We start from the raw sequence: 14,254 nt of genomic DNA, 5'->3' as shown, positions 1-14,254 counted from the left end.
ACGGCTGGTCAGGAAGTGATTAAGAACTGTCAAGCCAGCGGAGCAGTCAGACCGCTGGGAGCCAATGTCGATTGTGGAGCCTATTATTTTTTTTTTTTGGGTAGCGGCAGGCATTGTTATTGACGTTGGATCTATTTCGGGGGACATTCTTTTTTCTTCTTTTAATAAAGGACTTATCAAAGACTGTCTCCTGTCTTTTTTCCAACTATACTCTTTTTTTGTGAATGGGTAGCAGTACCATGTACTCCATACTCATGCACATAGGGGGGCAGGATCTGGGGGCCCCCTTGCTAAAGGGGCTTCCAGATTCCGATAAGCCCCTCGCCCGCAGACCCCCACAACCACTGGCTAAGGTTGTGGGGAAGAGGCTCGTTTCCATCAACATAGGGACATGGTGCTTTGGGGGGGAACCCCCTCCGCCTGAAAGGACCCCCCTATGTTGAGGGGATGTGGCCTGGTATGGTTTGGGGGGGGGGTGCTCGCTCATCCCCCCCTTTCCTGACATTCCGGGCTGCATGCTCGGATAAGGGTCTGGTATGGATTTTGGGGGGCCCCCACGCCATTTTTTTTTAAATTTCAGCATGGGGGTCCCCTCAAAATTCATACCAGACCCAAAGGGCTTGGTATGGATGGAGGGGGGACCCCATGCTCTTTTTTAAATATTTTTGTTAATTGCTGGCAGTTCTTTCTTTTACATTCAGCTGTCAGCAGGAAACCCCACTGACAGCTGAAACATTACCGCATGGTTTTCTCTACTAAAATACAGCATGACTTGATAAAATAACTCATGCAGTATTTTAGTAGTGTTTTTTGGTGAATTCAATTTTTAAAAATGCTATGCGGTATCCTACGGCATACTCGGATGCGGTGATATGCTGCTTAGTAAATTGTGCCCAGTGAGCCTCTCTCCGGGCCCCCTACTGACCCCGGGCCCAAATGGTCAGTCCGCCCCTGAATGGGAGGTGGTTAAAGCAGAACTGGCAGAAAAGACACAAATAAATGAAGCTCTGTATTTACTCATCGGATTTTATTAAAAATAAGCTTTGTAAGTCCCTGAGTTTAAAGCGGAACCACACTAATGTTTGCTGTAGGGATGCGATGTTCCAGAGCTTCTTCACTGTTCGCTGGCAGCTTTGGCTGGTCTTCTGGGTTCCACACTTTGGCTGGTCTTCTGGGTTCCACACTTTGACTGGTCTTCTGGGTTCCACACTTTGGCTGGTCTTCTGGGTTCCACACTTTGGCTGGTCTTCTGGGTTCCACACTTTGGCTGGTCTTCTGGGTTCCACACTTTGACTGGTCTTCTGGGTTCCACACTTTGGCTGGTCTTCTGGGTTCCACACTTTGGCTGGTCTTCTGGGTTCCACACTTTGACTGGTCTTCTGGGTTCCACACATTGGCTGGTCTTCTGGGTTCCACACTTTGGCTGGTCTTCTGGGTTCCACACTTTGGCTGGTCTTCTGGGTTCCACACTTTGACTGGACATGCTGAGAGGATACATGAGCAGTTCATTCATTCATCTTCACAGATGCTGGAATTGTACACTAAGCTGCACCCCTGACTACCTGACAGAGCAGTACTGAATGAGGCAGATCCTTAATTCTGAGCTGGGAATGCCAGGTGTCATGCTGATCCAGTGGTTTCAATACTTTCTGAGAAATAAGTATGCATGTGTGGAGTTCACTTGCTCCATGTTCTGACAGACTAATCTGTCAGTCAGGCCACTAACACTTAATAGAGCAGAGCACGCACACCCATACCCCGAGCAGTGCCCTGCTCCCCTCTCCGCCACACAGCATAATACGTCACCCCCTTCAGCACCCCAGTTACTCAATGCTACACACCGTGCCCCGCCTACCACACACCCTGCCAATCACAGGTTACATCACACCGCAAACCCCGGTTCCCTATGGCCAATGAGGGCGCTGCTGACATCCCCCCTTCACCCCCCCTCCTCCCACGCGTGCCTGGCTGCTCCGTACTGTGTGCGCGCAGCGAGTGCTCGGAGGAGCGAGCCAGAGAACGGAGGAGAATGATGATGCCGGGGGGAGGGGGGGACCGGAGATGACAGGGGCGGTGAGCCGAGGAGCGGACACAGGTGAGCTTACCGCTACTGTAATGTCTTCTTCTAGAAGGCTGGTCACACGGGGTAACTTACACAGAAGTGCAGGGCGAGCTCGGTGTCATTATCATAGTGGCTCCATAGTCCAGGATTGTCTATGTGTGTGACTGGGGCAGGCTGAATCAACAGTGTGGGAATGGGGGGCACTTTAGGTATGTGGGGATGGAGGCTCCCTGCTTGTCCTGTGCCTGAGCACTACTTACCGGTGCTGGGCAACTCACCGCACACTGCTGCCTGCGCTTGTTGCTGGAGCCTGCTACGTTATGTCGGCTCCATAGTACACTATTAAGGTGCTTGCAGTTATTGATGGAGTCTAATGTGGGGTCCCCAGTATTTATATGGATTGCAGTTATTGATGGAGTCTAATGTGGGGTCCCCAGTATTTATATGGATTGCAGTTATTGATGGAGTCTAATGTGGGGTCCCCAGTATTTATATGGATTGCAGTTATTGATGAGTCTAATGTGGGGTCCCCAGTATTTATATGGATTGCAGTTATTGATGAGTCTAATGTGGGGTCCCCAGTATTTATATGGATTGCAGTTATTGATGGAGTCTAATGTGGGGTCCCCAGTATTTATATGGATTGCAGTTATTGATGGAGTCTAATGTGGGGTCCCCAGTATTTATATGGATTGCAGTTATTGATGGAGTCTAATGTGGGGTCCCCAGTATTTATATGGATTGCAGTTATTGATGGAGTCTAATGTGGGGTCCCCAGTATTTATATGGATTGCAGTTATTGATGGAGTCTAATGTGGGGTCCCCAGTATTTATATGGATTGCAGTTATTGATGGAGTCTAATGTGGGGTCCCCAGTATTTATATGGATTGCAGTTATTGATGGAGTCTAATGTGGGGTCCCCAGTATTTATATGGATTGCAGTTATTGATGGAGTCTAATGTGGGGTCCCCAGTATTTATATGGATTGCAGTTATTGATGGAGTCTAATGTGGGGTCCCCAGTATTTATATGGATTGCAGTTATTGATGGAGTCTAATGTGGGGTCCCCGGTATTTATATGGATTGCAGTTATTGATGGAGTCTAATGTCGGGTCCCCAGTATTTATATGGCTTGCAGCTATTGATGGAGCCTCTTGTGTAATGTGGGGTCCCCGGTATTCATATGGCTTGCAGCTATTGATGGAGTCTAATGTGGGGTCCCCAGTATTTATATGGCTTGCAGTTATTGATGGAGTCTAATGTCGGGTCCCCGGTATTCATATGGCTTGCAGTTATTGATGAAGCCTCTTGTGTAATGTGGGGTCCCCGGTATTCATATGTCTTGCAGTTATTGATGGAGCCTCTTGTCTAATGTGGGGTCCCCGGTATTCATATGGCTTGCAGCTATTGATGGAGTCTAATGTGGGGTCCCCAGTATTTATATGGATTGCAGTTATTGATGGAGTCTAATGTCGGGTCCCCGGTATTCATATGGCTTGCAGTTATTGATGAGTCTAATGTGGGGTCCCCAGTATTTATATGGATTGCAGTTATTGATGGAGTCTAATGTGGGGTCCCCGGTATTTATATGGATTGCAGTTATTGATGGAGTCTAATGTCGGGTCCCCAGTATTTATATGGCTTGCAGCTATTGATGGAGCCTCTTGTGTAATGTGGGGTCCCCGGTATTCATATGGCTTGCAGCTATTGATGGAGTCTAATGTGGGGTCCCCAGTATTTATATGGCTTGCAGTTATTGATGGAGTCTAATGTCGGGTCCCCGGTATTCATATGGCTTGCAGTTATTGATGGAGCCTCTTGTGTAATGTGGGGTCCCCGGTATTCATATGTCTTGCAGTTATTGATGGAGCCTCTTGTCTAATGTCGGGTCCCCGGTATTCATATGGCTTGCAGCTATTGATGGAGCCTCTTGTCTAATGTGGGGTCCCCGGTATTCATATGGCTTGCAGCTATTGATGGAGTCTAATGTGGGGTCCCCAGTATTTATATGGATTGCAGTTATTGATGAGTCTAATGTGGAGTCCCCAGTATTTATATGGATTGCAGTTATTGATGGAGTCTAATGTGGGGTCCCCAGTATTTATATGGATTGCAGTTATTGATGAGTCTAATGTGGGGTCCCCAGTATTTATATGGATTGCAGTTATTGATGGAGTCTAATGTCGGGTCCCCAGTATTTATATGGATTGCAGTTATTGATGGAGTCTAATGTCGGGTCCCCAGTATTTATATGGATTGCAGTTATTGATGGAGCCTCTTGTGTAATGTGGGGTCCCAGGTAATTCATATGGCTTGCAGCTATTGATGGAGCCTCTTGTCTAATGTGGGGTCCCCGGTATTCATATGGCTTGCAGTTATTGATGGAGTCTAATGTGGGGTCCCCAGTATTTATATGGATTGCAGTTATTGATGGAGCCTCTTGTGTAATGTGGGGTCCCCGGCATTCATATGTCTTGCAGTTATTGATGGAGCCTCTTGTCTAATGTGGGGTCCCCGGTATTTATATGGCTTGCAGTTATTGATGGAGTCTGTCGGGTCCCCAGTATTTATATGGCTTGCAGTTATTGATGGAGCCTCTTGTGTAATGTGGGGTCCCCGGTATTCATATGTCTTGCAGTTATTGATGGAGCCTCTTGTGTAATGTGGGGTCCCGGTATTTATATGGCTTGCAGTTATTGATGGAGTCTAATGTGGGGTCCCCGGTATTCATATGGCTTGCAGCTATTGATGGAGTCTAATGTGGGGTCCCCAGTATTTATATGGATTGCAGTTATTGATGAGTCTAATGTGGGGTCCCCAGTATTTATATGGATTGCAGTTATTGATGGAGTCTAATGTGGGGTCCCCAGTATTTATATGGATTGCAGTTATTGATGAGTCTAATGTGGGGTCCCCAGTATTTATATGGATTGCAGTTATTGATGGAGTCTAATGTCGGGTCCCCAGTATTTATATGGATTGCAGTTATTGATGGAGTCTAATGTCGGGTTCCCAGTATTTATATGGATTGCAGTTATTGATGGAGCCTCTTGTGTAATGTGGGGTCCCAGGTAATTCATATGGCTTGCAGCTATTGATGGAGCCTCTTGTCTAATGTGGGGTCCCCGGTATTCATATGGCTTGCAGTTATTGATGGAGTCTAATGTGGGGTCCCCAGTATTTATATGGATTGCAGTTATTGATGGAGCCTCTTGTGTAATGTGGGGTCCCCGGCATTCATATGTCTTGCAGTTATTGATGGAGCCTCTTGTCTAATGTGGGGTCCCCGGTATTTATATGGCTTGCAGTTATTGATGGAGTCTGTCGGGTCCCCAGTATTTATATGGCTTGCAGTTATTGATGGAGCCTCTTGTGTAATGTGGGGTCCCCGGTATTCATATGTCTTGCAGTTATTGATGGAGCCTCTTGTGTAATGTGGGGTCCCGGTATTTATATGGCTTGCAGTTATTGATGGAGTCTAATGTCGGGTCCCCAGTATTTATATGGCTTGCAGTTATTGATGGAGCCTCTTGTGTAATGTGGGGTCCCTGGTATTCATATGGCTTGCAGTTATTGATGGAGCCTCTTGTGTAATGTGGGGCAAGGGTGGACTGACAACTCATGCGGCCCCCGGGCAACAGGGGATTATGGGGCCCCTGTGTCCTTGCCCAAATGCAAAAAAGCCTATGAAAAAGGTACCAGGGGCATCTCATGGGACCCCCTACTGACCCTGGGCCCTTGGGCAGTGCCCGAGTTTCCAAATGGTCAGTCCGCCCCTGGTGTGGGGTCCCCAGTATTCATATGGCTTGCAGTTATTGATGGAGCCTCTTGTCTAATGTGGGGTCCCCGGTATTCATATGGCTTGTTATTGGTGGAGCCTTTTGCCTAATGTTGGGTCCTCGATATGTATGTGGCTTGCTGTTATTTGTGGAGCCTTTTGCCTAGCGTTGGGTCCTCGATATGTACGTGGCTTGCTGATATTGGTGGAGCCTTTTGCCTAATGTTGGGTCCTCGATATGTATGTGGCTTGCTGTTATTGGTGGAGCCTTTTGCCTAATGTTGGGTCCTCGATATGTATGTGGCTTGCTGTTATTTGTGGAGCCTTTTGCCTAGCGTTGGGTCCTCGATATGTACGTGGCTTGCTGATATTGGCGGAGCCTTTTGCCTAGCGTTGGGTCCTCGATATGTCCGTGGCTTGCTGATATTGGTGGAGCCTTTTGCCTAATGTTGGGTCCTCGATATGTATGTGGCTTGCTGTTATTGGTGGACCCTTTTGCCTAATGTTGGGTCCTCGATATATTTGTGATGTGCTGTTTTTGGTGGAGCCTCTTGTCTAATGTTGGGTCCTCAGTATTTAGAGGGCTTGCGGTTGTTGGTGGAGCCTTCTGCCTAATGTTGAGTGTCTAGTGTTCATTTGACTTGCTGTTATTGGTGGAGCCTTTTGCCTAACGTTGGGTCCTCGATATGTACGTGGCTTGCTGTTATTGGTGGAGCCTTATGCCTAACGTTGGGTCCATGATATGTACGTGGCGTGCTGTTTTTAGTGCAGCCTATTGTCTAACGTTGGGTCCCCGGTATTCATAAGGCTTGTGGTTGTTGGTGGAGCCTTCTGCCTAATGTTGAGTCTCTGGTGTTCATATGGCTTGCTGTTATTGGTGGAGCCTTTTGCCTAACATTGGGTCCTCGATATGTACGTGGCTTGCAGTTTTTGATGGAGCCTCTTGTCTAATGCTGGGTCCCCGGTATTCAAAGGGCTTGCGATTGTTGGTGGAGCCTTCTGCCTCATGTTGGGTCCCCAGTTTTCAAATGACTTGTTATTGGTGGAACCTCTTGCCTATTCTGGGGTCCCTGGTATTCATATGGCTTTTTGTTATTGGTGGAGCCTTCTACTGAATGTTTGGTCCCCAGTTTTCATGGACTTATTATTGGTGGAGCCTCTTCCTGTTTTGGGTCTGTGGTATTCTTATGGCTTTGTGTTATTGGTGGAGCCTTCTGCCTAATGTTGGGTCCCCGGTATTCATAATGCTTAGTGTCATTGGTGGAGTACCTTGCCTAATGTGGGGTCCCAAGTATTCATAATGCTTAGTGTTATTGGTAGAGCCTCTTGCTTAATGTTAGGTCCCTGTTATTAATATGGCTTTTTGTTATTGGTGGAGCCTCTTGCCCAATGTTGGCTCCCTATGTTCATAAGGCTTTCTGTTATTGGTGGAGCCCATTGCATAATGTTGGGTCCCCGATATTTATATGGCTTGCTATTATTGGTGGAGCCCCTTGCCTAATGTTGGGTCCCCAGTTTTCAAATGACTTGTTATTGGTGGAGCCTCTTCCCTATTGTGGGTTCCCTGCTTGCTGTTATTGCGGGAGGCTCTTGCCTAATGTAGGGTCCCAGGTATTCAGACTGCTTGCTGTTATTGGGGTAGGCTCTCCCGTAATGTGGGGTCCCTAGTATTCAGACTGCTTGCCGTTATTGGTGGAACCTCTTCTTTAATGTGGGGTCCCCAGTGTTCAGACTGCTTGCTGTTATTGGTGGAGACTCTTCCCTAATGTGGGGTCCCTAGTATTCAGACCACGTGCTGTTATTGGTGGAGACTCTTGCCTAATGCGGGGTGCCCAGTATTCAGACTGTTTGCTGTTATTGGTGGAGACTCTTTGGTAACATGGGGTCCCCAGTATTTAGAGTGCTTGCTGTGGTTGGTGGAGCTGCTTGCCTAATGTGAGGTCCCTAGTATTTTGATTTTTTGCTGTGATTGGTGGAGTCTCTTTCCTAAAGTAGCCATAACCCACCTTTTTAATTTTAAATTGTTTCCACCAAGGGAGCCTACAGCACCAGCAATGTTTTGAGAATATGCCTCTTACGTTGTGTCTCCTATGGGTCAGTGACACTAGCTTCTGGACCAGGGGGATGGAGAACCCATTATGGTAGAGGTCACATGGCCATTTACAGCAGCAGTACTTGGTCCCTCAGCCCCCTTTTTAGCACAGTGTACATGCCCCACCAGTGTTAGCTGTAGTGACAGTCCTTCATCCCCTATGATAAAACAGCACATGCCTTTTGTTAAAAAGGTGCAAGGTCACATGACCACCCTCATCCCTTATGCCATGATAAGAGGCTCATGTACATCCCTTCATAGGCTGAAGTAAGAATGGCTCCATAGGCTATAGCAAGGTAAAAGAGGAGGACAGCTCTGACAATGTCCCCAGTTTTCTGGATAGCATCTTTTGGATGGCTGCACCTAAGTCCAGAAGAACTATTGAAGTAAATTGCTGTCAACAAAGACATCCTAATAAACTTAGAAAAGTCCTAGTGAAAGGTTATCAGTTACTACTAGCAACCACGGTTAAGAGGGGAAGGAATATTGGCCCTCAGGACCATATTGCATACTGGGATAGTCTCAAAAGCGAGTGTGACTTACCTAGAGATAGGTGGTCATGAAATGACAGTGAGTTTACATCTATGTGGGGCACCAGTGTGAACACAGTGCAGCACTTGTCATTTCAGTATGGAGGTTCACCATTAAAGACACAGCACCATTGCACTAATAATTCACATGTCGGGACTGAATACTAATATCGTATTTGAATTTTGTTCAGTGTTATCACTTTAATTTGCACATTGGATTTAGTTGATTTGTGACCTTAGCACGGTCCATTTGAAATATTTAAGTGTGTGATGCTTTTATGTCAAGTTGGACCAACATCTCTGAGGAATGTATCCAACACCTTGTTGAATCTATGTCACGAAAAATTAAGGCAGTTCTGAAGGCAAAAGGGGTCCAACCCGGTACTAGCAAGGTGTACCTAATAACGTGGCCGGTGAGTGTGTATCATTGTTCACATTGAGGGTTTATAACGCTCAGGTGCCTAGTACTAAGGCTGCTTGCTCAGTGCCAGGTTTCTGCAGTAGTCAGACTGCTTGTTCCCATGCTGGTCTCTTGGGCATTGCTCATGCTTCTAGTGCATAGCTAAACTTCTAGCTGGCTCAGTGTTTGACACAGTTGCCATTCATCCAGACATTTCTGGATTGTCCATAAAGTGAAAATAAGTGAAGAAAGTTTGTAAGAGAAATAAACCTAAGAAAGATCTTCAAATGTTGTCTTGTTTGTACAGACAGTCACAGAGTAGTCATCACATACTGACCTGATGTACAGCTGGAACGTTTTTGGTGGCAGCCTCTCTGGACGTGTCACATGGCATTACAGGGATGCCAGGTTGCCCAAGCAATGCACCCACCACACACACACTGCTCATCTATAATTCACCACTGTATAGCACAACCACAAGTGTTTACTCTGCCCATTCTCTTTAATGTTTTATAAGTAAAACACAACAACAATGTATTTAGGTAACATATTGCAACATATTGTCATTCTATGGTAGCAAGAAGAATACTATTATGAAATAGCATCAGGGTAAACATAGTAAAAGAATAGGGACAGTTGGTGAAAGGGTTAAAAAACCCCTCTCTGAATATCTGCTAACTACAGAATTTATATACTGGTAATCTCATGATATATTTATAACGTGTGTCAGATCCAACAAAGACCAAAAACCAGCGCTCAAATCTTTTTGCTGCACTGAGAACACGGAATCTAGCACTCACTGAGGTGCCGCCCTTGATAGATCGGGGAATCTTGTAACTGGTGAAAAAGAGCAAAACAGGGCGCGCTCTCCTCGTGCATTATCGTGATAGTAAGAAATGTATTCTAATATTACAAATGCATACTCACAAACCAAAAAGGTCATAAAAACAGAGACAAGGAGTCAAAGATGCCAGTCGTGGACAGCAGAGGTCCTCGGGTAAAAGTGCTAACGCGTTTCGGGGGTCGAACTCCCTTCCTCAGAGCAATAGATTACCCGAGGACCTCTGCTGTCCACAACTGGCATCTTTGACTCCTTGTCTCTGTTTTTATGACCTTTTTGGTTTGTGAGTATGCATTTGTAATTTTATATTACATTTCCTATTATCACGGTAATGCTTTGCTCTTTTTCACTTGTGTCAGATACCTGGGAGATTATAAAATGTGGAACAAAAAGAACCCCCCCCCCTCCACAACATCAGCACCAAGTTCTTAGTTCGCAGTGATGGTGTATGCTGATTGATTTCAATCGGTAAGTTTGACAGGCAGTGCTGGATTGACCATCTATTTTTACTGCCTCTTTGCTGGCCTCATGAACCTAACCTGATGGGGCCCCTTTTCACCCCAGGCCCCATAGCAGTCACTTGGACTTCCATGGCTGTAGTTACACCACTGTCTATAGCATTCAGTCTGCTGTTTTTAGCTTTGGGCTCCTGACATTGTGGCTGTTTGCATCATGCAGGATATTATGGTATTGAGGCTGCTTGCCTTACTGCTGATGAACTGGCATTCGATCTGCTTACCTTTGTTGTATAGCAGTGGATATATGTAACACTTGTTTTAAAGTGTGTAGCACAATATAGACAGACTTGTCATCCAGCTGTGCAGGCCAGACAGTGGATGTGCTGCTTGTCCAGCAAGTTAAACCGTGACTGTCACTGCATAAACAGAGCACTGCATTTTGTAGTTAATAGCGTGATCTGTCAGCTCCAACCTTTTCTGCAGATGTTTGTGTCCCTAAAGCCACTGGGCTGTTAGAGTGCCCCTGCCAATACTGACTCGGCCGTTTTCAGATCCATAAATGTATTTTCTGTCCGTGTGTAGAAATGTGAGGGATTTCTGATATGCTGTCCAGAACCTGGGTATTCTCTTGTTTTCAAAGCAGATGTGCTTAATCATAATCTGCACTACTAGCAAGTAGAGAGATATGAGGGGTTCCCTTGGCAGCACTTGAGAGACTCATAACTGTGGGAAAGGTACGGCATCATGCAGTCAGCTGTTGGTCTAGTTATGTATTCATTCAAAATGGTTAGTTGCATACTCAAGCAATGCCCTAGTATGTGTATGTATGCATGTGAGTTAGAAACCTTCGATTGTAAGCAGGCAGGGGCTGGTGTGACTGTACAATATGTAAAGCACTTCGTAAATTGTCAGCGCCAGGGGCGGACTGACCATTTGGAAACTTGGGCACCGCCCGAGGGCTCGGGGTCAGTAGGGAGCCCCATGAGATGCCCCTGGTACCTTTTTCATAGGCTTTTTTGAGTTTGGGCAAGGACACAGGGGCCTCATGATCCCCTATTGCCCGGGGGCCCCATGAGTTGTCAGTCCGCCCCTGGTCAGCGCTATACACAGTAGATGCCTGTAATAAATCAATGTACTGTATAAATATCAGAATACAGGCTTACAGCGGAAATGCTAGCAATATGATCCAATCAGACTTGGGGCTCGTTCACACTTGACTAATTTCTAACTCTTGCCAAACGCCCCTATAGCATTTGACAGGAGTTAGACAGGCATTTGGGAAGCATTTTTAAAGCTCCCCAAATTATTATACAGTATTTATATTATACAGTATTTATAAAGCACCAATAGTTCGCTCAGCGCTGTACATTACAAAGGGGGACAGAACATGTGACAGAACAATACCAATACAATGCAAAACATGAGGGGATTGAGGGCCCTGCTCTTTCAAGCTTACAATCTAGGAGAAATGCTCCTCAAATGCCCTATGCGAATTTTTCAGGCGCGATATTTATTTGCCAAGCATTAAAACCGCACTACAAACACCTATGATGAAGTTTAATGGTATTAAAGCTCCGCAAATACCTCACAACCGCCTTTCAAACGCCTGCCAGGTGTTTGAGGAACGTCACCATAGACTTGAATGGGAGGCTTTAACTCCTGACTCGACATGAGGCATCAGTTTTTTCCACAATTCGACTGACGCTTCAGTGTGAACAGCACTGTGTGCTGCTATGTGTAGAATTTTCATAGGCATTTGAGGAGCATTAAAAACGTTTCCCAAACACCTAACGGCTTCTAACAAAGCTAGTGTGAACGTAGCCTTAAAGTGTTTGTGCTCCTCCTCTTTCCCTCTGTTTCCTATGGTGGCACATCTGCAGGCTCCATGCAGGGAATGCATTAAGGTAAAAACTTTTAGCCTTTACAACCACTTTAATTAAACTGCACTTTTTTGCAGTAAGTGTACCAAAGATCATCGCAAAGTCTTACCTACCTCTGTCCTGTAGATACTGATATGGGTCATCCCACAAATTGAAGTGGGACTTCTAAATGGTAGGATTTGCAACTCACACCAGCTGCAAATGAGGTTTCTGAAGGTAAACTGTACTCTGCATTTAGAGTGTCTTCTGCATTGCCGTGTTTGCAAGAAAGCAACATTTTGACAGTTGTAGACATATGCAGTATACCTGGATTCAGGTTGAAATGGAAACATAACTTTGAAGAAGAAATTCTAACTGACCTCCAACAGTTTCTGGATTCTGAAGTAGTTTAGTGTCCCAGTTCAGTCACAGGTGGCAACTGTCAGATTTCAGGTAGCCTCTGATCTTTGTACACAAGCTGAATATTCATTTTAACCATAACAGTTTGAGAACAATTGAATTCATGTTATTTAACAAAAGAACATACATTACACATGAATAATTATGCTACCAACATTAGTGTATTGTTGAAGCCCAGAGCAGTCCTTCCTATCTTTGGTCTCAAAAACTATGTCACTTTCTTTAATTAAATGTGTGCATTAACAGCCTTGGTTGCATGTCTTGGCTCAGATAGAGAAGAAGGCTGACAGAAACTTTACAGTGCTGAAGTCTAAGGGCTCTTGCACACTGCAGCTAATAAAGTCACATTTAGGAGCTGTTCAGCATTTTTTTCAGCAGCCCCTGAACTCAACCTAATGTTTTCCTATGTGTCCATGTACACATCTTCGTTTACAGGCATTTACAGGCAGTTGAGTTTACAGTCGTTTTCATGAATGCAACAAACTTGCGTTCAGACGTCGATTTTATCAGCATTTCAAACGCAAAACGCTTGTAAATGCATCTAAACGTGGCAAATCACATGTATAAGCGTTTGCGTTTGAAATTTTTTTTAACTCTTCCGGTTCCCAATGCTGTCCAGAGCCTTTTTTTATCATGAAAAATGCAGGTAAAGAGTTTTCAAGGTGCTCAGATGGACAAAACACTTAACACAGGATGTTCCTACCAAGCTTGTCACACATTGTAATGACCAATTCACAGCTCAGCCCTCTCCCAACCTTGGAAACAAAATATATTTTAATGCCCATTCACACCTCAAATTCCTCATGAAGACCCCCTGCCAGGTGGCCTTAATGACGCACTCCAGTAGACACCTTTCCCACCCTTGGAAACAAAAATGTTAATGAGCAACTCGCACCTAATTATTTCAACACATACTGCTGTGTCTGCTTCTACTCTGTATTTCTCTGAAACAGTCTGAAATAGTTAATAATTTACCACTTTTCAGTACATTCTGGGCATTTGGGAGGTTCTCCTGTGCTTATCTTTAAAAAACGCTTCGAAACACAAACACACATAAACGCGTTATGCAATCGCGGCTAAACAGACTTTTTTTTAACATACGTTTTCTAGTAGTCAGTTTCCATTGTTCAAAAACGTCTCGTGTACATGGGGCCTAAAGACTGCTGATGAGGGAAAAGAGGGGATAAGCCAGTAGCCTTGGTAGTTTAACTATTTTGTGTCTACTTGGCAGTAGAGTTTGGCCTGTCACCTCTCCTGCTTTTCTTTTCCCTCTCCCTAATCTGTGTTCCCACAGCACAGTTTGTTTCATTCCTGTTGCTTTCTTTCCCCTTAAGCAACAGTAAATCTTAAAGCTGTCAGCTGATCGACCTCTAGTAGCTCTGATTTTAGGCACACTACTGAGAATAGAAAGCAACTGAGAATTTGCAGAGCAGGGTGCGTCAGTGTATTATTGGATCTTAGTATAGTGTATGCACTTATTTTAACCTCCTCGGCGGTATGATTCTTTCCGATTTTTTGTGCTGAAAGCGGTACCATTTTGTTTGCATGGAAATATGTGTTTTTTTTATTGTAGGCTGTAATTTTTAGGAATAACTCACTGAAATCTGTCCGAACAAGAGTCTATTAAACATCCCGGGTATGATAAAATTTGAAACACGAAATCATAAATTATAATTTAATAAATAATCATAAAAAATAATATAATAATACATTTAATTCAATAATATAATCAAACCAAAAACACTGAAATTTGAAATACAGAGGCAAATTCACACATCGCTGAGCAAAGTCACAAAATCGTTTTCAGTGTCTG

The 14,254-nt window shown here is 44.9% G+C and overlaps 1 protein-coding gene across 3 annotated transcripts in view; it reads left to right on the top strand.

Moving 5' to 3' along the window:
* The first annotated feature begins 1,939 nt into the window (after positions 1 to 1,939).
* The window catches only part of TPST1 (tyrosylprotein sulfotransferase 1), a 170,190-nt gene continuing 157,875 nt past the window's right edge, over positions 1,940 to 14,254 (top strand). For all 3 annotated transcript variants that reach the window (XM_089668457.1, XM_089668456.1, XM_089668455.1), the window contains exon 1: positions 1,940 to 2,095. The gene's annotated coding sequence lies outside the window, so the exon portion shown is untranslated. The remainder of the gene's footprint in view (positions 2,096 to 14,254) is intronic.

This window comes from Staurois parvus, unplaced genomic scaffold, assembly GCF_062004578.1.
Source record: "Staurois parvus isolate SC_StPar_1 unplaced genomic scaffold, SC_StPar_1.0 ptg000058l, whole genome shotgun sequence".
NCBI classification, from domain to species: domain Eukaryota; kingdom Metazoa; phylum Chordata; class Amphibia; order Anura; family Ranidae; genus Staurois; species Staurois parvus.
Note: the sequence above shows the minus strand (reverse complement) of the source record. Positions and strands in the feature narration are given on the sequence as shown.